This window comes from Excalfactoria chinensis, chromosome 1 (assembly GCF_039878825.1).
Source record: "Excalfactoria chinensis isolate bCotChi1 chromosome 1, bCotChi1.hap2, whole genome shotgun sequence".
Classification (NCBI taxonomy): Eukaryota; Metazoa; Chordata; class Aves; order Galliformes; family Phasianidae; genus Excalfactoria; species Excalfactoria chinensis.
Window position 1 is genome coordinate 68,770,655 of NC_092825.1, and position 26,905 is coordinate 68,797,559.

Consider the following 26,905-nt stretch of genomic DNA (forward strand, 5'->3'; position numbering starts at 1 on the left):
CAATTTCTCAACTGTTTTCTTTCTGTGCTCTACTTGTGATTTAGATTGCAATGGTATGTACGGTCACCATGATTTCACTGGATTATGCAATATAGTGCCCTGGCCATTATGTGGCTGATCCTCAAACTAGAAAACCAACTTGGTCACAGGATGTTCTACACTGAAATCAGCTTTGAGAAAAAAGTGAAACGTAGCCCAGCTATGAGAATACTGAATGAAGTCACCCATATACGCATCAGCGATACTGCATGGCTTCTTCCTCATTCAGATGGACTGAGGTATACAGCACTGTTTCTTACCTCTTTTAAATAAGGAAATGAAACCTTTAGCTCACTCTAAAGCAAGAGACAGCTCCATGCTCGCCCAATATCTTTACAAATATCTCTACAATATTATTTCCTATAATCAGATTAATTTTCATATTTCTCAAAACAGACACCAACACAAAAAGAAAACCAAAAGCTGAATCAGGACACAGATATGAGTTTCTAAACTGCAGTATGCATGCCACTGTGCGCACATCAGCTGTTCCCTAAGGAATACCAGGTTTCAGTTTTACTGAGCAGAGAGGTACCAGTGGTTCAATAGCTGGTGCCCCTACAAGCAACACCATTCACTGCATACGATACTGAGCAAATAGGCCCACACAACCTGCATCAGACTGGAATTCCCAGTCTAGGGGTCACAGGGGTTAATTCCTACTCACAAGACATTTTTCTCTCAACATCTCAGCAATGCCTCAGCACTCCCTTACCAGCCTCAGAAAAACGGAAATAAAAGATGCTTGTTACTTAAGCTTCTAGAGACTGAGTGACCATCAAGGACAGGGAAAGATCATGCTTGAAACAGAAAGTGCTTATGGAGCATAATGGAAATAAGACTGCTAGTAGAAGTAAGGGATGGAAATACTTCCCATGAATTCACCAAACATGCTCATACATTCCAAAGGTCAAAAACTGAGACACCAAGAGATGGAGACAGAAAGGAAATCAGTTTCCCAAGAGTAAGGCACATAAATACACCTCCAGTTTAGATTTTTAAGTTCTTTCGTTCTACATCTATTGCTTCATGACATTTTCAGAGACAGCGCTCTCAGAGAACTAGCTTAAGCAAGATAAATAGAATTTCCATGTAGATAACAGTGAGCTATTGCTTTTTATACTTGTGATAGAAATAAGTTAATCAGTTCTTCTGAAAAGAAAGGAAAAAAAGACAGAACACCACCACATGTTGGTGACCTACTCAACATATTCCACAAATAAGTGCAATGCTCTGGCACAGATTATTCATACGTCATCACCAACTCAAAACAATGAGCCAGATTATCATCATCTGCACTTACCAAAGAAGCCAACCAGTTTGACATTCACTGTGGAATAATAAACATTTATCTCATGTTATAGCAAGAAAGCCTGACTGACAGAATATGGGAATCATGAGAAGTGTCAGGACATGCTGTTGATACGTTACATCATTCTGTTCAACAGCTCAAACACTGTGTGCAGGGACTCTTCTCCACCCATACAAGCATGAAGCTCTATTACAAAATACTTTTTCCACTTCAGATTGACATCATGTAGTTGTGTGATATCTAGAAGAAAAGCTTAGCTAATTCACTTCAAAGAAATGCTATAACGTGCAACACTTTTCGTTTCCTGTCATCTGGGACACTAGACAACCAGGAAAACTTTCAATTGATTTTATAAGATTATTCTCTCATATGGCATCTTAGTCAGATCAACTACAATTCTGGAATGCTTTCATTGCAGTCTGTAATTCATTACCATCTCATGTCAAAAGTAATTACTCACCTACTCTTGAGTCAAATTCTGAATGGGCTGAAGAGGACAAAGAGTGGTCTGCATACAAAGGCCAGCTGAAGGAAACACCTAAAACAGGAAGAAAAGGATCCTTATTACAAGTCCAAAAATGGAAATCATACTTTGTGTAGTCATTTGCTGTAGAAATCCCCTCAACTCAAAAACCTAGGTGAGATCTCTTAACTGCTAGCACTAATTTAAAAGGGACAGCAAGCATCTCTACAAGCATTAAAAAGTGGAGACTCTTAAAAGTAGTTAAAAACAAAAAAACAAACAGAAAAACAATTCACAGTAGCCTTAGAAAAAAAAAGTGACATCTCTCTGCTAGATAACTAATTTGTAACTAGCCTTCATAGGTGATGAATTTGCATTCAAGCAAATTCACAGAATCTTGCTCAGTATGCAACAGTGGAGATTGCTGTCAGTCCCATTATAGCTGTATTTTGAATGAACAAAGTCTAATAAAACAGAACATCTCTATTAGTTAACACCAACTCCCCACACACTAAAAAGCCAGCACTGGAATATGGTAACACTGATGTCACCAATTGTTTCATGTTGTGATAGTCAGACAAATTCCATGAAAAGCACTTGCTGTTCCTACATGAACAAACTTCACATGAGGAAGTAAAAATAAACACATTAGTGCCAATTCCAAACTGTTTCCTGGCCAGCTAAGCAAGACTTAAATAATTACTACCAAGAGATGACAACCTTGTTTAATCACTGCAATATGAACCACACTAATAAACTATTGCCAAGCACTGCCATATTATGAAACCCAGGAGTGGCTTCTAAGCACATAGCAAATGATATCACAACTGTGCAGAGCCACTGCTGCACAGGGCAAAGCGTGTTATAAAAGCTGGTGAACAGATTCTAAACCAGCATAACCTTGCAGGGAAAGAAGCTACAAGAAGCACCTTGCAGAGAGGTACCTGCTCTGAAAACCTTGCCAAGGCAAACAGCAGAACACTGAGCCAGGGCCCTCTAGGCAGGTGACTGAAGCTTGCTGCCCAACCTCTGGCTCAATGGGATACACACCATGAGAGGGACCTGCTCGCTAACTACCACCTCTAGCAATAATAGAATACTTTTCCCCTCTTTATTGAATAGAAAGAATCAGGAATTTAAAGCAGCCCTCAAGTCCCTCATTTCACCACACGGAAGAATTAATTATGACGAGCAGATGAGAACAAAGTATACACTTTCATTTCAATGTATTTTACTGGAATGAGGTGTCATATTTTTAGAACACTATCCACTCATGATTGAAGACTGAGCTGCTGCAAGTTCAGCCATAAGCATTAAGTATATTTGGAAATTCCCTGGCAATGCTGCTAAAGGAACAGACATTTCCTGTAATTTTCGGAAACATTTTATATCTCCCCTCCTCCTTCTTAGCCTTGGTGGTAAGAGGGGGGAGGGAAAGAAAGGTTGCTGTATTACAATTGAATGAAATATGAATGAACCACCCAAGTTTAAAGGGAAAAGTTTAGCTATTTGTGTTTAGGAGAGTTTAAAAAGAAGTCTTTCATCATTTAGAGATGAGGATTTTTTTCTGCTGACTTTAGGAAAAGAAATCTACATCCTTTAACTTAGGGTGAATTACCTGCCTTTTGACTTAATTCTGACAAGTATGGTCCTCCAGGTCTTATTTAAATACCTTTCTTTCTTTTCCAGAATTAGAAGTGTAAGGCTTTTTTTCCTTTCTTGCTTAGGGCCTTCCCTAAGCTGCAGCTGAACAAACCCAACCAGTTTAGTCATAAGGAGTGTTCTTCCCACAGCTAGAGCTGTGGCTCTCCAAAAAACAGCCAACAGTCAAGACTGAGCAGTCGAGCACCACAGCATCCTTCTAAAGACCTCAGTACCTCTCCTTCCCTGAAGCATCTAGCATAAAACCTGTTAGTTTGTTCAGCAAGTGCTAGCAAGCTTTAAAACTCAGCTGCTTTATTCTGTATAGCCTGAACAGGTCCAACTGAAAGCTATGTGAGCAAAAGTTTACAAATTGTACTCAAGCTGGGAAGACAGTCACCTATTCTTACAAATCACACCATGAGCTCTACCTGGCTCCTGCGCACAGGATCCATCATTTAGCTGTGGCAGCTGGCAATTTCCACACCTGCTGGTCTCTGACAGCAGCTGGATTTTAGCAGGCAATTCAAAGATACAGACTCAACCCCTTAAAGAGTTAAACTGCTTTTTGAACCTTCACTGTTTTCTTACTCTTTGTTTATAGCAGCCACTTTCATAACAACAAGGTTTCCATCTCCTACACCACCTGCATGCCCTGAATCACTGACAGCATCCCATGCACCTACACAAACCAACATAAGCACTGATGTTGTACTTTACTAAGGAAAATGTTTGAATGAGTGCCCTGAAGAGTAGTGCTAAATAAACATCAAGCCTAGCAGTTCTAAAAGTTCTTGCTATTTCCTTAAAAAGCTTTCTGTAAGGGAAGATAAGATAGGACCTCTGAGCCTTCACGTAATGGTTAGCCTTTAAGTTTAATGCTTTTTATCTAGCAGAGGCATTAAAGGGGAGATGTTCCAACAGAGGCGATTAACTAAGGTAGACCCGTAAATAAAGGAACCAAAAATAAAAATCCCAGTTCTGATCTGCTAAGTGGTCACTCTGCAACAAAAAGTGAAGATAGATCTGAAGCCTCCATACATGCACCAGGACAAATTACAGGCAGAGGACAATGATTGCATTTTGTTAGAGAAACAAATCAGAATAGCTTCTGGGCAAGGCAGGGGCAAGTTTCTTACAACAGACTTTTTAATGAAGCTTCCTTAAAACCAAATGACTGAAGCTCACAGTGAGTCAACCTCTTGTAAAGACAAGAGCCATGTAAACTGCTTTTGTGGTAAGCCATGGGTTAAAACGCAATGGCCTTTCACCCATTTGAGGAAATGACACCAGTTCTCCCGGAAGGCAACATGCGCATTCAACCCCTTCACATCGGGGCATGAGAAAGTTTGGAAGGAATTTTTTTATTTATTTATTTTTTTAACTGTCAACATTAATACTTTGTTTCTTCCTCCTTGTGCCTGAAAATGCCTGCATGTCCTGTCATCAGTGTAAAGAAGCATCTACCAGTTTACAAAGCTTACCTAGTCAGTGTTAAAACTATTCTCAAATTCATGCCAAAAACCACTGCAAGCTCAACTTAATATTTTACACAATGCTTTCTATATAGCGATAAAAACACAGAAAAGAACCCTTCGAGATGTACCACAGCAGTCACATGCTCGTGGCTCACAATGGGAAGCCACTGGAAGGATGCTGGGCCCCACAAAACATCTAAATGAATATGTGAGCTCAGCCCCATGCAGTAAAGAAGAGCAGCTTAACCAGGTTTCTCCCCAAGAGGGACCCCAGAGGTATGTGGCATAGGATGCACAGCGAGCATGGCAGAACAGTTTCCAGCCACGAGTCCTTGGCAGCAATGAGGCCTTCTCAGTGCACACAGGCTGTGTAGAGCAGGAAAGGGTGAAGCCAGACAAGGAGTAACACAGAACTGTGGGTGAGGTCCAGAAAACAAACTAGACATGGATGGGGAACCAAGCTGATTGCCACAGTGTAATTCTGATAGCAACACTGGCAACCTAACATGGGATGAAGCAGCCCAGCTCAAGAGCAAAAGCATAACTGATGGCAGTTCACTGGGTCATCTCGCACATCATGCCTTCTGGTAGTTCATTCCCAAGGGATCCTAAGCATTTTTGTGAATTTGAGTCATGCTGTAACAGGGCCTGCAGCAGTGCCAAGGCCACAGTTCTTGCACAGTAACTGCATGACTGAAAAAGGAAGCCATACTGATCTTTACAGTGCAAGGAGAAAGCAAAAAGTGACTTACATTGCTGAGCTGCACTCCTTTCACCTTTATAAATACTACACCTTTTAAGAAGAAGGAAAGAAGTGATACCACCATCAAACACATTAATCCCCTTTGTGAACTTCTGACAAAATGTGAATTAAAAATCAGAATTAAGAGGGACTAGGATTTTAAAATCGAAAATTGCAAATGCTTTCAATACTAAACAAGGCAAATAAACTCTGTTGTTATCATCTGATTTAGGTCTTCATCAAGAATTGTCCTGCAGCAGCCTTGCTTGGCTGATCCTAAAGGACAGAGGTATATGATGATTGGTCCCTAATCACTTCCTTTATTTGAAAACTGAGGTCAGGGTGGAAAAAGAGCCAAGGAAGGAAGTTTGGAGAACCCCTCAAACACAAACACCTTCCTGAACAACTCCTTTGACATTTTAGAGGGCTAACTTGTAGTTTAAATTAAGTAGCAAGGGACTGAGCTAGAAATAAACAACTTGCACAAGCAACATACTGTGTTATTAAATTTTAGAAGTCACTTACAAATTAGGTCAGTCTAATTTGTGGCTGATACTTTGTTCTTTCACTACTGTGAACTCACAATGATGTCAGTCTCATGTTCAAACGTGCCACATTTAGCAGTGTAAAGGTTTCCTGAGAGACTTTCAGCCTTCCTTTGTGCTAAAGGCTTCTGCCAGATTCTTAGCTCATACTTCACTGACTCAGGCATGCCACTCAAGTTTCAAGTGAATAATACTGGGTTTCCATTAAATACTGCAGTTTTGCTTTCTGCGGGAGGTTGGTTTTATTTTTGCTTTTTCTTTAAAACAAAACAAATGAACAAAAAACTTTACCAAGGTTTAAGAAAGTGTATCCACATCCAGTTAATCATTCTAGACTTCACTTTTATTAGACAACATCCAAACCAGAACCGCACATTAAGAGGTCTGCAAAACTGCTGCTTTAAACTAGTTCAACCCATCTTTCCCCATTCTTACTTAATCTAAAGACATCCTAAAGGTTATTGTACTCAAATTCAATTAACTTCTGAGGATGCACCCCACTGAATCAGCAGTTACTACAGAAATGCTTCCTATGCAGTCATCCCCTTCCAAGAAAGCACACACACATACAGAAACTGATCTGTCTACACAACTTCAGGTGTTAAGAGTAAGATGTATTTTCAGTATTATTTCTGACAGAAAGCTCGTCACAGGGTTTTTAAGAACGTCACCAAAGATGACAGCTTAAGAGGCATAAAGGTATTTTAAGTTTGTAAAACTACAAAACTTAAAACAAGCCTATCACTCAGCTATAAGCTTTTGCAAGCATTTTTAACAAAGCCCGAGCCAAGCAGCTGCCTGAACTAGCATCAATACTTGCTTTACTTGAATGACTAAATTAAGCTGGAAGAGATAAAGTTTTAAAAGTAGCTGTCCCTCTCACTCTTACCCCATGCACAAGCGAAAGCCCCAGCAAGCAATGCGGCCAAGCAAGCACACATCATGGGTGGACAGACTTGCAGACACTGTAGAAGACTTCTCACCTGCCAGGAGGAGACCCACTCTCAGGTTCACCCTACCACTCCCTCCACTCTCTCAGACAGTCTCCTTCAACATTTTGCATAGCTGCCCTCTAACAAGGGGACACAGAAAATCCTCAAGTGGAACTAGGCGAAGGCCATCATAAATGACATCAGACTGAATTAACAAATCAATTAAAATCATTTGAAAAATGGCTATCTGCAAGCTCATTATCAGCTCGCTGTAATTCTCACAGTTTAGCTCTTGTTTATAGCCATCACTGACCATGTGTACATAACATTACATACATCCTTACTACAGTAAATCTGCTTCCTTCCCACTGCTATAGCAAAGAAACTCTCCCTTGCTACGTTTATAGCCGAAGCAGAAGTAAAAGGTTGCACTCCTCTTGGGGCTACACTGCAACAGATGCAGTATTAGTCTGGATTCACATACTCTTCTTCATTATGCTGCATTTCCCATCTAGTACAGAAATTTAAAAGCAAAACAGAACCAAGTAAGTAAATCATTACACCAGCATGTTCAAACCTATACTACACAGGCTTTTATGGAACAACACTATCACATGAATTTCTTCAACATGTTTAGGAAAACATCCTATTCTGTGTCAGGAAAAGGTGTGTTATCTCACAGACATTTCCAGCACATTAAACTTCAGCTATTCTATGAAAGAAAATGCCCGGACTAGGATCGCAAGAGTTGCATCCAATCAATTCCCACTATCACTGTTGCATCTGCAACTGCCCAAGGACACAGGAGAGACAGGTCTCACATGGAGAGGGAACATCTTTTACATGACTAGCTAATATAAAGAAAGAAGAGGAAGGAAATAACATCTAGAAAGCACAGGCCCTTTCTTTCACACACAGATATGAAATCTGTGAACCAAACTGTAACACAGGAACAGAAGCCAAGACTGCCAAAACATCTCCACATCCAGCTTGTCCCTCTTCCCAAACAGGAAAACAACAAGTTCAAAGTACATTGTGAGGTATGTCATAAACTACCCAATGAATCATATTCCTCATGGAAACAGTCTGGTTGAAGTCACAACACTGAAGATATGCAATAGAAGACAAAACACCAAAGCAAGAAAATCATGCGTTCATCACAGAATTACTAGATTTGTAGTATATATTTGCCACATCTCGATTCCTACTAATCCTTTGTTATTTGGAAAGTTACCTGCCCCTCTACTGTACAAGGGCTAACTATGTTACTACAGTCTTCCTAAGCAAACCTTTCTCTGAGTTATCAAAGTCTATTACCTACAAAAAATTGACCTGCGTTTACCTTTATATTCACAACTACTGTTTTAAGGTCCAAGTAGGGTTTACCATCCTAAAGTACTGCTCATCTTCCTCAAAACTGACCAGCTTAAACCAAACAAAAAAATCCCTCTCCATAAAAACAGCAAAAACAACTCATAGCTTCTGTTTGTTAAAAGTTCCCATTCTGAAAAACAAACCAAATAATCGCTCTTCCTCCCAACACACAGAAGAGGTCATATAAAAAATGACAGTTTCCTTAAAAACATTGTTTTAGGGTTGCCAAAAAGATTTGACCATTGCCAGCTACAAATAAAATGCATTGCATTATAGTAAAAATTAAGAACTAGAGGTCTCATTCCACAGTGCTAAGAGAAGGCAATAGCTTTACTCTTTTAACACAACACCATTTTTTTTATCCTCCAGTTCTATGATTTAATGTAAAGATATCAATGACAAAGATTACAGGCAAGATTAGACACAATTACTTCTATATGGATATGACAGCAATATGTACAGTTTATGTGTTGTCCATTTTTAATTTGTTGCTTTTTTTTTTTCCCATTCTATTTTGATTGTGAATAAATGTTGGCAAGAAACCCCGCCACCTACAATGATGTAGTTTTTCCTATGAATGAATGCCAGAAGTGTTTTTCATATGCAGACATAAGTGAGAAATCCCTTCCAGAAAAAAATTAATCCCTGACAGGATTATAGCATAGGTCAAAATGTGCAGCTACAGAGCATTCTCACTCTCCCCAGGAAAGAGGGAAAATAGCAGTACTCTTGCCTCCTCTTTATGCTTCTTCCTCTGCAGCCACAATCTATGTCTCAGAGCAATAAACCCTCAGGTATGCACTTACGAAACCAAATCACCCAAAGCCTGGAAGGTGGGAAAACTCAAGCAAAAATCCAAGTATTTTTAAAGAATGTATGAATCTTATTTAATCTTAGACTGAGACGGAACAGGCAGAAGAAAGAAAAAACATGACAGAGATCTAAAAGAAAATGCAGTGCTTACTTTTCCTGTACTTAATACAACGCTCATCCAGGTCTAAAACACTGTTCAGGTTTTTGGCACTTTGCTGAAAGCATAACTACAAAAGACCTTTCTGAAAAGAACATATAAGTTTGGAAAATAGAACACCTGCCACCAGAGGTTTATGCCTTTTGGGATGCCTATGGCCATACACTTGAATTTTAGTCAGACAGCAAGAAGATGCAGGTATCTTTTATTACTTTTTTTTTTTTTTTTTTTTAAATACATTTGGCAGCTAAATGTTCCACATGCACTGAGCATACTTCAGTGTGGGGACATTCAATCTGTCATACAGAGCAGACTTACCTAAATCCAAGACTCACAAGCTAGTTCTGAACCAAACCAACAACTCAGTGCTGTTCAAGCTACCCTTGATAAAAAGGAGGGTTTGTCTTTGTACACAGCAAAGCTATAGACTTTCCTAGCTTTGGTTAGCCACTTCTCATTCCACACTTAGGGAAGATGGACTAGGATGAGAATCTTAAGCTGCACTGCCACATCCAGAATGATTTGTTTTGGAATTGCTGCCATATGTAATCTCAGTACCAGATCAGAGAAAGCAGATGATCTCCTAAGCTTGTATTATTGTTTCTTCTCAAACATGCAGAACAGGAATAAGAAATGGAGAATAATCTTACCATCAGTACACAACAGTTGTTGCAGATGGCAGGGGTAGCCTATACACAGATTTGAGTGAGAAGTACACTGAAGGGGAAGAGGTGAACACTAGTGCTCCCAAAAGATGAATGTGATCCCCAGATATTAATCCAGAAAGCTCACAGATGCCCTCAGGTCTTGATAAAGCTTTGGCTTTAAACATGCCAAGTACTTACTTGGGAGAAATAGAAAAACATTATCAGGGCATGCAGGTATACAATGAGGAGGGCTAATGCCTCCTTGGACTTTGCAAGGGAGGTCAAGGACAATGAGAAGGGCTTCTTAAGGTACATCAGTAGCAAAAGGAAGACTTAGGGGAAAACATGAGCCCTCTGAATGAATTGCCTGCCCTGATAATGAAGAGATACTGAATTTCTTCTTTGAATCATAGAATCACAAGGTTGGAAAGGAACTACAAGATCATCTAGTCCAACCGTCCGCCATTACCACTGCTACCACAAGCCACTAATCCGTATCTCATAGCTTCTCATCCAGTTGCCTCTTGAACACTGCCAGGGATGGCGACTCCACCACCTCCCTGGGCAGCCATTCCAGCGCTTGATCACTCTCTGAGAGAAAAAGTTCTTTCTTATATCTAATGCAAACCCCTTCTGATACAACTTGCAGCCATTTCCTTGGGTCCTGTTTGTTGCCTGGCAGAAGAGGCCAAGCCCCTCCTCAAAACAACCTCCCATCAGAAAGTCATAGAGTGCAATGAGGTCTCCCCTGAGCCTCCTCTTATCCAGGCTAAACAATCCCAGCTCCCTGAGCCGCTCCTCATAAGACTGCTCCAGGGCCTTGATGTCTTTCTTGTAGTAAGGAGCACAGAACTGAACTCAATACTCAAGACGCAGCCTCACCAGTGCTGAGTACAGGGGATGATTACCTCTCTGCTCCTGCTGGTCACACTGTTTCTAATACAGGCCAGGATGCCATTGGCTTTCTTGCCCACCTGAGCACACTATTGGCTCATGTTCAGATGAGCACTGACCAACATCCCCAGGTCCCTCTCAAAGGTTCCCCTTTGCTTACTGCTAATACTGTAACTCAAGAATCCCACACCCTGGAGGTAAGAGAGAGCGCCTGGGGAAAGAAAGACTTCCCCTTGGTTGAGGGGAATCTGGTCAGAGATCATCTCAGTGCACACAAATCCATGGGCCCTGACAGCTACTGAGGGAGCTAGCAGAAATGATTGCCCAAACACTCTTTATCATCTGTGAAAGATCATGGAGAATGGGAGAGGTGACTCTGGACTGGAGGAAAGCCAACGTTACTCAAATCTTCAAAAGGGCAAGGAAAAGGACCTGAGAAACTACAGGCCAGTCATCCTCACCCCTGTCCCTGGAAAGGTGACAGAACATCTTATTCTGGATGCCATTTGCAAGAGACTGGAAGAAAAGAAGGTTATCAGGAGTAGTCAACATGGATTTACCAAAGGGAATTCATGCTTTACCAATCTGGTAGCCTCATATGATGTCAGGAATGGCTGGGTGAATGAGCAGGGAGCAGAGGATGCTGTCTACCAAGACTTCAGCAAGGCCTTTGACATTGTCTTCCATAATGCCCTTGCAGGTAAGCTTTAGGAAGTACGGGATATATGAGTGGACAGTGAGGTGGAATGAGAACTGGATGACTTGCAGAGCCTCAAAAGATTGTGATCAGTAGCACAAGGTCTAGTTGGAGGCTGGAGGCTAGTGGTGTTACCCAAAGGTCAATACTGCGTCCAGTCTTGTTTAACAACTTCATCAGTTACCTGGATAAAGGAATAGAGTGCATCCTCAGTAAGTTCACTAATGACAGGAAACTGGGAGAAGTGGCTAACACACCAAATGGCTGTGTTGCAATTGAGATCTGGACAGGCTGGGCAGCTGGATAGAGAGGAACCTGAAGAGGTTCAACAAGGCACCTGCCTACCTGAGTAAGAATAACTGCAAACATCCGTACAGGTTAGGGGATGATAAAAAAGAGCACTGTGGAGAAGGACCTGAGTTTCCCAGTAGACAACAGGTTGACCACAAGCCAGCAATGTGCCCTTGTGGTCAAGAAGGCCAATGGTACTCTGGGGAATAACAGAAAAGAGCATAGACAGAAGGTCAAGAGAGTTGATTCTCCCTTCTCTACTCTGCCCTGGTGTGGCCACATCTGTAGTACTTGGTTCAATTCTGGTAATCCCCAATTCAAGAAAGACAAAAGACTATTGGATACAGTCTAGCAGAGCACAAGAAAGTTGATTAGGGGCCTGGTGTATCTCCCTTATGAGGAAATGATGAGAGACCTGGGTCTATTCAGCCTGCAGAAGACTGACAAGGGATCTTATCAATGCCTATATGTATCTAAAGGGTGGGTGCTAAGTGGGAGGCCAGTCTCTCTTCAGTGATGTCCAACCACAGGAATAAGGGGAATAAACTGGAACACAGGAATTCCATATGAACACAAGAAAAACGCTTTACTACAAAGGTGACAAAGCACTGGAACAAGCTATGTAGTCTGGTAATGGACTCTCCTTCTCTAGAGACCTTCAAAACCCTCCTGGACACTTTCCTGTGCAACCTACTGTAGGGAACCTGCTTTAGCAGGGAGTTGGACTAGACTAGCCACACGTGATCCAGCCAAGCCTGTCCTGCAGCCACCCCTGCCCCACACCATCATGGCAGTGACTCTGCTCTCCCAAGTAGCCCAGTCCAGCCCCAAGCACACACACCCATCTCTCAGCAACAATGAAACACTGGTGTGCAACTGGCACTGTCTGAGCTTAAAGGTGACAAGGGGAGAGCACAGTGCTCTGTTAACTCTGTCTCTCAGGCGCACCACACACACATAGTAGAGCTAAAACCAGGATGGAGTCACTGGATGGAGTTAACTGGAGGTGTTGAAGGAATATTTGGATGTTGAGTTGAGGGACATGTTTTAGTGAGAACTATTGGTGATGGGTGGATGGTTGGACTGGATGACCGTGTAGGTCTTTTCCAACCTTGGTGATTCTGTGAAAATGTATGTCAGGTATAATTTGTCCAGGAAAAAGGATTATTATTTTTTTTTTCTTTAAATCAGTTTGTGTCATCAAATTATAGCCAGGCAAATTAAACAAAACAAAAAAAAAAACAACAAAACTAGGAAAATCTATCAAAGGAAATTTTGAGAGTAAAGCTGAGTAAAGCTGCTAATTTCAAATTTTATGTTTGCATGACACATGAAAGTACTGATGCTAAAGATATGGCTCAGCTTGCCATTTCTATTAGAGATATTGGTAACAAACATAATGCCACTGAAGAAGAGGCTTATTTAGTGCCATTGAAAGATCTTTCTATTTGTATGAAGCAGTAAAAACTACCTCAGAGCAGCTTCTTCAACCTTTGTCAACAAATCTGGTATAGCAACTAATGGCACCCCAGCATTGTTAAAAAGAGGGACTTAGAAAGTTAATAGAAGACTACGTAATTGCCCCAGCAACTTGCATTTGATGAAACACTGCAGAATCATACATCAAGAAAATCTGTGCACAAAAGCTTAAATAATGGATAATGTCACACAAATCATAATAAAAGCTGTGAATTTCATGAAGTCCAAGGGATTGAATCATTGCCAGTTCCAGGAGTTCCTTAAAAGTATGGATGCTGACTTTGAGTACATCTTTTACTTTTCTGAAGGAAGATGGCTAAGTTGGCATAAAATGCTAAGAAGATTTTATGATTTGACCACTCATTTGAATGAGTTAAACACACATTTTCAAGGTGAAAAAAATCAACTTTGTCTCTGCTCTGGTGTAGGGAGCCTGCTTTGGCAGGGGGGTTGGACTTGATGATCTCTAGAGGTCCCTTCCAACCCCTACAATTCTGTGATTCTGTGTTCTGTTTCAAATCATAACAGCATTTTGAATGAAACATTACGGCAACTCTGATATAGGAATTTGAAAACAGATTTCAAGATTACTGGAAAAAAAATATTTTTTCAATACATTTGCAACTCTATTTTCAGTTGACAAATACATTACTTGCATGATTTCAAATTGAATGCAACAAGCTGCAATCATATCATATCATAGTATCATAGTATCGTGCGAGTTGGAAGGGACCTTAGAGATCATCGAGTGTAGCCCTCTAGTGTAGCAGAGCAGCATTTGTACCACTTTGTGCCATGGGGGATTTGAACCCGGGCCCTCCAGTGTTGCAAGCGGTGGTTCTAACACCGTGCGCCACCGGGGGCACACTATAGTATGTATTTTATACGCAGCACAAGACAATTTCTCTTCACTTCACTTAGTGTGGCCCATGCCACAAGGTCAGACACTGACAGGCAAGGTGATCTGCGCAGGACTTCTCCAACCCCTGTGTTTCTGTAATTCTGTAAAAAGGAGACTTGTCCACACAGAGAATCACTGCTCTGTTGGTACAAATAGCCTGAGTCTGCTGCCTGCTTCTGATGATCTAAAACCCTGTGGCACAGCTCAAAGAGCACTCTGACCCTCAGCTGTTTGTGTGTTTAAGATAAAATCTCAGGTTAAGAACTCTGTCTAGTAAGAGTTCATAGAGTAGAGTGCTCTGGAATGAGAAAGCTCTAGCGTGAAGACTGCTTGTGCGATCTTCATGTACAGCTTCCTTGCTCCTACACTACATGCCATAGGTTACATAGCCATGTTCCTAGGGGCAGCACTCACTCAAACAGAGGTAATTATTTAACCAAGGTCCCATCCGCTTTGCACTACCATTTAAGAAAATCTTACGCAAGAAGGTAAGAGCTTGGCTGTGATTCCTTGGCACAAATATCCGTTTACCAGTACCAGTTCATCACTATTTGTACTACAGAAGTTTACAGCTAATAGACAATGCCAAATCCGAAGAATTTTGTCATTAAAGTTCACAGTAGGAAGTGCTCTCCATGTTTCGTTAATGCTATCAAACTATACTACACAGACAATTACAATTAATGAAAGTATTCTTAAGAAGCTTTGTGAGAGCTTTGGAGCTGTGGTTTCCCTGCTTCAAGTCGATTGGAACTAGGAAAAGAACAGGAGATAAGAGATCTACCCTGGAACTGCCACTTCCCTTTCTACCGACAGAAAGGACAACATCACTACTATCAGCACTTGAGCTTGTAATCACAGGAAAGCACAATACTCTCCTGCACAAGCTAGTTAAAGGTGTTTGAAGCATTATTCCAAAAGGAGTGAACAGGCAAAGCTTGTGAGATCCCAGAAGAAAATCTGAAAAAAACACTTGTGCCATCCCCACTCAAAGATAGAGAGGCATGCAAAACATCCTCTTATTCCGTGCATTTTGTACGTGCTGCTGTAGGCAATAACTATGACACTTCAAGCAGTGCCTCTGGACAAGCCACCATCGACAGTCCAAGTAAGAATCTTAGTACATTTATATTTTGAAGGTAAGATAAATTAGAAATTAATACTATTTTTTAAAAGGGGTGGGGAATATAAGATCAACAGGCTAGCTAAAAATCTCACTATATGTACCTTCTACTAATGTTTTTAACCTGCAATCAAATATTCATAGTGTCTGCCACAGGCTGCTTTCTATCACGCAAGGCTACAGGCCAATTACCACCACATTCCCTCCCACCCCTTCTTCTGTTCAGACATTTAAACACATTCAGATTTATCCATGAGAAAGCTTCCCTTAAAAGCAAGTTCCATGTCTGAATTCAACAATGAGATTATCATATTAGATCATTATAACTTCCGGCAGAAAAACTTGCAAAATCCAGCTGCAGGCTGCTGCTGCCTCAAGCAGGGACTGTGCATAGCATCACCATGGCAGAAGCAGTGAGAACTTTACAAAGAGAGCACCATGCATGCAATGACCCTAGAGGTAACAATTCCATCATACTTACATAAACAGACACCTTCAAACTGTCACACGGTAAGGAAGAACACCCAAAAGCTGAACAATTACGGTGGAAAAGAGCGATTCTGAGCCATCTTTTGTGTTTCTTAAGTTTCAGCTAAGCCATAAAGAAGTTAAAGCCTACTGGGAGGTCTGGTAATTCTGCTGCCTTATTTGCACTACCATCGCAATTTTGGTTTTATTTATTTATGAATCCAGAGGCGAGGAACTTAATCCTCTATCAAACTATGTACATAGTTCAACTCTTTGTGGCTGATGGCCACACTGAGAGATAAATGAATTTATTATATCCTATACAAATATCTCAGTTAAAACCCATCATTACATACTAGCAACTGACAGGCCTTTTAAAGATAATATCAGATCCGAAGAATAAATCAGAAAACTTGTCAATTCTGTTTTCCAAAATAACACCTTTAAAGGTCTGAAAGCAAGCTGCTGCTTAACACGTGTGCACTATTTCAGCAAGTTCATAAAGAACGCACCGATAACAGTAGTGAAAGGAATTTACCATCCTGAAGGAGAAATAAGTTTACATGGACTATGGAATGCCAGGAGCCACCACTTGCTAGTCCATTACTTTGACACCTCATCTCATGTTAAATGACTAACTCAAAATTTAGATCTGTTAAAACCTCCTCAGCAAACCTAATCTCACATTAAGGAAATGGACACTACTTGTAACAGTCTCAAAGGAAAAAGAAGAAAGACAGGAATTAACACCAGAAGTTACAGAAGAAAGGTGGTTTTGTTTGTTTGTTTAAGACTTACTTTGAAGAAGTTATCCTGTGCATGCCACTCACTGGCAGCTATTAACAAAAATAAATTCTTGCTGCTAACAGAAGCGAAAGAAGAGACAGAGAACATACAGTGTTACTGCACTTTCTTGTGGACTTCAATCACTGCACAATGTATTAAAAAAAAAAAAAAAAAAAGGCATCCGAAAGAAAACAAGATAGCCAGTATAGAACAGCATGTCTCTAGCTTACGGCTTCACCTACAAATGAAGTCACCACACATTTAAATCGTTCCAAGTACACTCTCTTAAGGAGCTAAAAAATCTGCTACAGTTGGGAAGCTGCCCTTTTTGCATCCCCCCTTCCCATCTTTGTGACTCCTCGGACTTTTCAATTCCTTGCGCTCTGGTATCAAAGCTAGAGTTTGCCTCCTGCTCAGTCTTTTTCTGATCAGTATTAAGAGAATTTACACAATGTAAATGGATGAAAACTGCTCACCTAGACATGTGATCTCTTTGCTCATAGCACAGCGGAGTTTCCTTTGGCCTTCACCATGCTGTTCACACCTACTCAGAACAGCCCAGCAGATGTAATTCTCCAAACCACTCCCTTTGCCCAGATGAACACCTCTTTATTTTCTTCTTGGGCTGTACAAGACTACACGAGGGCTCACTTAACTCACAGTCCTTCAAAATATTGCTCCAAATCTACTACTTTGCCATAATATCCATCCAGACTGCGGCGTCACTGGTATGACTGATTGGTTCTTGTTACATCAAGCAGAAGTTAATATCACTCCTTCCTGCCTCTGGGACCACCAAACACAGCAGAATCCTTGCTCTGTGACTGGCCTCCTGGACTCTGTTATATATATCTCCATTACTGCATAGAAGGGATACTCTAAAAGAAAGTATATATTTAGGAAAAATAAGCTGCGACTTCAGTTTTAGATGCCAAAGCAAACAAGATTAGTACTCCATAAAAAAATAACTGAGTTATTTACCACTTTGGAGTTCTACCAAGTATTCAATACAACCAAGCTAAAGCCTAGGATTTTAGTATATTTTCATTACAACTTGTTTTTTGAGTAACTGAGTCTCAGGACAGCACTGATTTTTGTAGAGGAAAGATGTAGTCTTTGATGCCTTTTTTTTCTGCTTATGGAGTAACACTCCTCAATCACTTCATTGCATAACAGTGACGTTAGCAAAAAGAAAGGGAGAGAAAAAAAAAAAAAAAAAAAAAAAAAAGGAAGAAGAAACAAGTTATTTTGATAACAAGTTCCCTGTGCTTAGTGTTTCAAACCAATTTTATGCTGGCAGACGCCACCTCATTCCAGACAGTGTATTTTCAAAATGGAAACCTGTCAGGAAGGAATTTCAGAGACTTACGCTCCCCATATGAAAGGAAGACAGCTGACACAGAAGTGGAGAGGACACTATTACTATTTGACTCCTCCAGATGGCAAAACGGCACGGACATTACAAAATGTTTGAGGTCAGGTGAAACACTCTGTATGAGAACAAGAAATCTTTTCCTAAAGGAAAATAAAATCTAAGAAGCCTCAAGAAGCCTGTACGTGGCTGCTGGAAGGAGAAAAACAAAAGAAAGAAGGAAGATGTCACTAAGAATATGGTATTTTTAATCCAGGAAAATCTCAGAAACCAAACAGGGATCACAGAGTTAATGTGAAAAAGGGGGAAGAGTCCAGTTAATGCTGCTTAAAGATGGAAGTAAGGGAAATACCACACCAAATGCAAGAGGGATCTGATTTGACCGAAGGATTCTACATTTTAATTTACTCTTCGAACTATGGCAGGATGTAACAAGGGACATTTTGGATTCCTTGTTTTTTCTTCATCTGGAAATAAGAAACCAAGCTTTCCCTCTAGTCATCCTCCAACGATCGTAGTACTAAGTCAGAAAGCCACCTTGTCATTTGTGTTAGTTCATTGCTAGACAATAGTGGCCGTAATGTAGCTGAGTTCACCACACTCATGTAAAAAAACCTGTCAAAACAAGTACCATGTTGTTAAATCAGAAATGGGGATTAACACACTGTCAGCACACGAGATCCTCAATTCAAGAAAAGAGAGGAAATTAGAAGCTGCATGTTTAGCTCCCAGCTGAGTCCAAAGTTACTGAAGTTATACCTACCACTTCACAAGGAAAGGGCACAGGAAGCCAGGGAAGAAAAGAGTCATTATGCCTAAATGGTAATATTTTTATGACGTTATACAGGCCAAATAAGCATATCCCAGAAAAAAAAAGAAACAGAAAATAGAAAAAGTGCCAACAGATTTTTAAAAATAAAAAATCCTTAAGAAAACAAAGAATATCAGATTGGAAAACGTATCAAAATAATAATAAAAATCTTAAGAGCTGGCACAGAAAATGTAAGGGTGCAATTAAATTCAATACTAACACTGGACGATAATAATAGATGAAAAGGCAAAAATAGATTTCTTTGCAAGAGTCCTTCCCACGCAGGATGCTGGCAAAAGATAAGTTCAAGATAGACTAAGATTATCTACTGCCACAGCTGACATGTCTAATGAAGAGAAGATAAAAATGATTAATTAGCAGTAAGTCACCATGTCCCTAAGATTTATGAGGAAATTAAAGAATAACGGCTGAGCAGATAACAGAAATATATCATCCTCATTCGAGTGAACTATACCAGAATAGGTATGAAATGTTTGTAGAAACATATTTAATTTCTCCTTTAATAAATACTAACCATAGTAATAAAGTCAGTGATGTTCAATATTAGGAAAACTGATTATAAAGCAGCCACACAGAATACACGGATAACCTCAAGATAGGCATAAATCAGCTTAGAGTAAGAAATGGAGGAAGACACACAATCAATCACCTTTCTCCACCTCACCTGAAACCACCATTAAATTTACCCATGTATCTTGGAGCGCACCAGCTCAACTGTTTAAAGGAACCTTATGCAGACTTACTAGAAAGCCTATTTTGTAGCTGTCTATAGCAAAAAATTCCAAAGACTTGGAATTACAGGAAAAACATACTACAACTATACACCTACACGTACCCATTTCTGACCACTGAAAAGACAGAAGAAATTAAGAGCAGTAGTAAAGACGAGGAAAAAAGGGGTAAACTGAAGTCTATGTTGATAACAATGATACTGGATGAAGTTATTGGAAATGAAGCACTTTTTATATTAATTCTAGAGCTTTCGACCTGGCTGCATGGATGCGACAGCAGAAGGCTACTATAGTTGGTTTATTTGTACAAACCCATGTGAATCTGCTGTTTATCAATAAAACTCAAGTCTGCATGGCCTGAAAAATATATCCTTTTTTTTTAATTTTTTTTAAAGTCTCTTCTCTTAATGACTGAAGTCCTTGGCTGACAAAACATTACCATGAACAAGGTTAGAGACAGCACGTGCCTACCCTTGCAATATAGCAATGCAAGCAGCCATACATCAAGAGGAGCTCTGGCCCGCAGAATCTCGTCAATTTTGACACAACCTCACAGAGATGATTCTGTTACCACTATACTCAAAGTAAATGAAAAGAGCACTCAAAGACAAACACACACAGGCTGAAACAAAGTATACTAAAAAAAAAAAACAACAACAAAACAACAGTATTATCTTTAAAAAGTAGGAAACACCACCTGAAGAGGAATGGAAACACTAAAATGAGTTCCAGGTGTAATCAACACCTCTTCCCAAGCAGCTGGCAGAGATGATGGAAGAAAACAACAAGTGAGGAAAATGAGAGGTCCATGTGACAACTCTGAAAACACTGGTACTATTTAAATTACTAAAATGAGGGAAGAAAGGAAGAGAAATAAGACAGGTAGAAAATAAATAAGCATTACTAGCCAGCTTTTTTTTTTTTTTCATTTTAGCAAGTAAGTATGGTATCAAAGAAATGCTTTCAAGTTTTCAGTAGAAGGGTCTTAGTCTTCCACACCAATTTCCTCATGAAGACCAGGTAATGATCAGAAATGAAAAGCCTGTTCAATTAAATGCACTAAAAGCTACGTAACATGCAAAATTTATCTGCCAATTTCATATAGCTACAACCACTAAAGTTACATACTCCACACTACATGAAGACCATGCATCTGGATCTTCTAGATTTGTTATACAATGACATAGCCATGGAAGATGTGTCTGCAAGACTGCTTCTCTTCAGTAGCTAATTCATTGCTTTTCTCTTTATATAAAATATCAAGAAATCACTGAAAGGTTTATAAAACATAAGCTGATCTGGACAGTGTGTATGTATACATATATCTTTGTGCATGTTTATATAGACACAATTTGTACAGTTATATGCATATACATGTTTGAGTTTTTATGTAAAGCAAGCATACACACATGTACATACATGTGTCCGCCACTTCTAAAGAACGACCACTCTCCTAGAACTCACTTCCAAACTGTCCAGCTTACAGTCAACAAGAGATTGCATAGAGCTCCCAGCAGCCAAGCCAAGCCCATCTGCATGCAGTTTCAAAAGAACATATGCTATTAGGATTTTAGCTTGAACCAATGGTTCCAGTCTTAGCTGCAGAGGGAAATCCATGTCACTAACATATTGCTGTCCCAGCAGAAAAAGAAGCTTGGGAAGGAATTTCTTTGAGTTTCCACAGTTCTCTCCAGATTGCCATGAGATGCAATGGGAAAAACTGCACTGTAGTATTTTGTTTCTAAAACTTCTCACTGCATTCAAAAGGCAGATAATTTTAAGTCTACCATAGGTGTGAAGGACCATCTAGAGGCAATGACTGCACAGCAAATTTGTGGGTTGCTTCAAGCAAAAACAGAAGTTTAGTTATTAAAGCAAAATAGACTTCTCACAAGTTCATCCTCTGACCTGGCCTCAAGAAAAGTATGAACAGCCACAAGAACTATGCTAGCCAACAGTCTCAGAGCTGCAACTAGTGGCTGAGGGGTTATGACAAGCAGCTCAACTTGGTAACCTTTTCTACCTGCACAGCAGGATACTTTGACAACACCCTTTCCACTACTGTTTCTTCTCTTTGTGCATTCAGACAAAGGCACCCCAGGACACCCGCTGCTTGTGCAGCTTTCACACCAATGGGAGCAGGTAACAGAACCCAAAAGTGCTAGAAGACAAACCTAAGGAACCTGAAGAAGCTTGTACATTTGTAACTAGAGCGTAGTTAGAGAACACCAGCTTCTTGAACTCAATATATTTTAGAAGCATACAATGTTTTCCAACTTTTTTTGTCTGTTTTAATAAAAGGTTGTTTTCTATCAAGAATTACTGCCTACATACACATCTAATGAAAAACAAAATCCAACATTAATTCACTGGCAGCACGAAGAAAAGTCATTTCACAACAGAAACGCTTAGACAATTTTCCTCACTCCTTCCCACCCTCTTAGTCACAATGAAAGACTTTCTTTTCAAGAGCATTCTATTTGAGGACTAGGCCTTCAAAACTTACCAATTCCCATCAAGAAAATGTGGCCTATGATACAATATTTTGAAATCAACTCATTCTTAAATATTTACAAATGACTAGTGATAAAGCAACAATACACAAACCCATGCAATATTACATCCCAGCAGTTACCACATATTTATCACAAACCAGCATTCATAGATTTGAATATGTATTTTCAGTTACATGACTTATAAATCTAAAATACAAACGCAGGAAGGCAAAACACGCAACTCATCACTGTTTAAATCTTTAGAAGATATTCTCTAGGCAAACAAATAGTATTTACACAACCTAGCTGGAAGATACACTTTCCCCTATACTTCCTAAAACCTGTCATTCATCTTCTATCAAATGGTTCTTTCTCACACAAAAACAAAATAATTTCTCCATTATGTGCTAGAAAGAGCTCAGTACTACAAGTCAAAGTGGAACAATCTTATCCTGTAGTCATATTAGAAGTGCTTTTCCTGTGCCTTGAAAGGCTCATCATCATGTACAATGCAGATGTGGGGTTTTTTTAATAATGATTTTTATCTCTGTTACCTCCACTTTATTCCTTTTTTTCCTTTATTAGCTCGTGTGGTGCACTTTTTCAATATATGATCGATATCTCTCCTTTTTCATTATCCCCTGTTCCATATGCGTATCTCCCTTCTCTAGTATTTCCAGTGACAAAAATACTGACACCACAGAGATTTCACAACTCGGTGTACTGCTTCAAACTTCAGCTCCGGAAGTGATGAGCAACTCAGCAGCATTTTCAGTAAAAGGGTCACAGCTCTGTCTGCATACATCATACGTTACTTCATTTTGAATTAAAAGTTTAAACATAAATCAGCCTATTTTACCTCTTGTAGTAAAGCTGAGAGAGATGGTTATATGGTCGTGTTTAATTACATTACCTTAACATCACAAAGCAGGTGATCTACGCAACAAGTGTCCCACTCCACGCCTTCTAAACAGTAATGCTCCTTTCTGACAGCAGGTACACTTCTCCAGCTGAGCTTTGTGGTGCAACTGACATCTGAAAAAGAGAAAGACCTTTCAAGGAGAAAGTTACACACACACACTTCAACAATGCAGACCAAAAAACAAACAGGTAGATAAGAGATAACTAAGAAAATAACTAATAACTAAGAAAATACTTGGCTGCACCAAAAAGCAATGCCATCACCTGGAGCAAACATTAAGCACTCAGTAAAAAACATCTTAACTTGGTGGATATAAACAGGATTTTTGTAAGCATGCTTTACAGTTTGATTAAGTAAAGATATGCAAAAATGTGTGACAACAAGGCATCCACTACAGTGTCAGGTAAATTTCTGACCATGGAAAGCATAATATCTATCTATTTATTTCATGTTGTTGGGTTTCTTTTTTTCCTTAGCGCCACAGGCATGAAGTTTTTTGTTTTGTATGATCACATGTCAGTACAGAGGTTAACTATTTGTTCAGCTTGCACACACCTCAAAAAAATAAGAAGCACTTGGCTTCACCTTCCTCTGCCCCCCAGGTTAATCCATAACAAACTCTTGGCTTTGAAATATTCGGACTTAAATTTATCAGGAACCTTGATTTTTTTGCACTCTGTCAAGCCACGGAAGACATTTTTCTGCTAAAGTAGATAGCCTCTTAAAGGAAAAGGAGAAAAAAAATGCAAAGATGAAAACATAATTGCAGAACTAAACAGCATTTAAAAATCCCCCAAACAAACACTGCACCTCTCTAAACTAGCATTTGCTATCAGTGTCACTGTACTTGGCTCCTTCTGCGCGCCTGTCACTAAGCAGCACTAAGTCAGAACATAGCCCAGAAGCTTCCTGAAAGGACAAGAACCGAACCTTTAACCTGAGCAGGCTTTCCCTTCACCACCCACCTCTCTGATTGCATTACATCTTCATTGTTGACTGAAACAGTTGACAAAGTCGAGAACTGAAAAGAATGTTCTGCCTATTTTAATGCAAAATCTTGAAAATCTACACCACAGCTCAAATAGAGATCAGACAATCACTGGTGGAACCCTCTCAAAATACCGTAACTAAAAGAAAAAGATTTAGTTCTCAACAGCAGATGTGTTCCCACTTAGCTATGCAGACATTTCATAGCCGCTCTTCCATACTGGCCTATGTCTGGCTGTATGAATAAAAATAGCTAATGTGCTTGCTTGTTACGCCATTAAATAAAGAGCACAAAGGAATTGCCAGTACTGTTTTTGTCCATTAAAGGCAATGGTCATTAATAGCTTGCACTTGTAGAAGGCTGTCAGAGGAACAGAATGTCTAAGCTTCCTCAGTGTTTTTCTATAGGTTTAACCATACATTGGGCAGAGGGGGGAAATGATACTGCACACTTCCTTGTTCCAGCATAGGTCACATCTGCAGGTGAACTGACAAGTCACACCAGTCTCAGCCAGGAAAAAGGATTCCAGTCCTATATAATTGAGGGGGCAGAAAGATGTGTTCTTGTCAAGGGAAGAATATCTTGGCTTGCAATGGTGCAGGTTAATTGTTGCACTTTTTTTGCTGTCACAGAATCACAGAATTGTAGGGGTTGGAAGGGACCTCCAGAGATCCTCGAGTCCAACCCCCCTGCCAAAGCAGGCTCCCTACACCAGGTCACACAGGTAGGTGTCCAGGCGGGTCCTGAATATCTCCAGAGAAGGAGACTCCACCACCCCCCTGGGCAGCCTGTTCCAGTGCTCCGTCACCCTCACTGTAAAGAAGTTCTCGTGCACATTCGTGCAGAACTTCCTATGCTCCAGTTTCTGGCTGTTTCCCCTTGTCCTGTCTCCACGCACTGCTGAAAAGAGTCTGGCCTCGCCACTCTGTCCCCCACACCTCAGATATCTATAGACCTGGATCAGGTTTCCTCTCAGTCTTCTTTTCTCAAGGCTAAACAAACTTAGTTCACTTAGCCTTTCTTCATAGGGGAGATGCTCCAGGCCCTTCACTATCTTCGTGGCCCTCCACTGTCTTGATGTGCATCTCAGAGACTTGCATGCTATTTGTATTACTATTCTTTCTCACCCATTTTTATGCTTGAAGAAGTTAACTTTCTTTCATCAATATTCTAAGAAACAAGCAAAATGTATATATTTTCTTCTATATATTCTTCTATATATTCTTCTTTTATATATACACATATATATTATATATATTATATATCATTATATATATACATATTATATATACATATTATATATATATTATATGAGTAGTCATCATCTTCTTTTATATATACATACATATACATCCATATGTATATGTAGTTGTCATCATATATGACATATATGTATGTATATATAAAAGAAGATGATGACAACTACTCATATAATACATATATAATATGTATATATATAACATATATAACATATATATGTGTGTTATATATATAACATATATATACACACATATACATATGTATGTATATGTATGTATATATAAAAGAAGAAGATGATGACAACTACTCATATAATCATGTCTGGGCTGGATGAAGAGATTTTTTTCAGACATCTTCAAGTATGTCCACCTGGAAATCACAGCAAACATGCGAAATAAGCTATAGTGAGGAAACAGGCTGTGTCAACTGGATGGCATCCAAGCACAGATCACCTAACAAGCAAAATAGAGGACTGGTAGGCTGACAGCATGCTCTCAATGTGTCATCCATGAAAAGTGGCAGTGATGCCACAGAATGGCTGAGCAGGGGAGCTCACTCCACTGACAAGAGACTAGGAAAAAAAAAAAAAACATAAATATACATAATCAGATGAAGAGTTACATGCAAGGGATGGAAAAAAAAAAAGGCAATGGCAAGAAACTAAGTGGCAAAGGATGCCTTATCTAGAAGGGCACAGAACTCAACAGCCCTCATCAACACTACCTGTTTGCCTCCAGTTGGTGTGTCTTTCTGAAACATGAGATCATGAACCTAGAGATTACTGTTGATTATATCTCTCCAGTAACACCTCAGAGAACTCAGCATGTACAGCTTACTAGGTTCTAAGAAACTGAAATGGTGCAGGATTAGTTTGGTACAAATTGAAGAATGTACTTGGTCCCACTACCATGAGACAAGACTCACCATCAGTAAAGAGCTCTGAATAGACTACGGAGACACTTTCACAGCCTGTCCTCGATTTGGAGCACACCCTTCTTGTATCCAGGGGTCTAGCAGAGGAGTACTACTAGAAGTGGTCCTCTAATCAGGATTCATTCTAACAGACTTGTTTGAACTCGTCATAGTAGTAGTCTGATGCACTGGGAACACCGCACTTTCTTGCTGGAAGATTTTAACTCATCACTCAAAAACTAGCACAGCTTTTAAAATCCTGATTAAAACCAAGATGAAGTTCATATTCTGCTTGCTCTTATTTCAGAAAGGCACTTTTAAAAATGGTGGGGTTACAAGAGAGACTTATCGGAGTTCTTCCATTCCAGATCTCTTCCTGACCAGTCTTCTGAGTTTAGATTCTAAAAAGCAAGAGAAAACAATATGCCCAAGCAACATTTTTGAAGAAAGAAGTTATGAAATCCCAACGCTTAAAGGCACATTCTCACCTGTAACCAAATACTTGTAGGAATAGTAAAGATGATAGGTGCTATACTTAATCCAGATAGCATTAATTCAGTGACTGAAAAACAACCTCATTTTGATGACAAATATGCTCATAATGTTTGAAA

General features: G+C 39.8%; 1 protein-coding gene across 2 annotated transcripts in view; it reads right to left on the bottom strand.

Moving 5' to 3' along the window:
- Positions 1-26,905, bottom strand: part of DUSP16 (dual specificity phosphatase 16) — a 69,043-nt gene that overhangs the window by 35,662 nt on the left and 6,476 nt on the right. Inside the window, exons 2-3 of one of the 2 annotated variants that reach the window (XM_072357328.1) lie at positions 23,126-23,247; positions 1,812-1,889 (exon numbers count right to left, since the gene is read on the bottom strand). The gene's annotated coding sequence lies outside the window, so the exon portion shown is untranslated. The remainder of the gene's footprint in view (positions 1-1,811; positions 1,890-23,125; positions 23,248-26,905) is intronic. The other variant, XM_072357337.1, reaches the window with a different exon arrangement.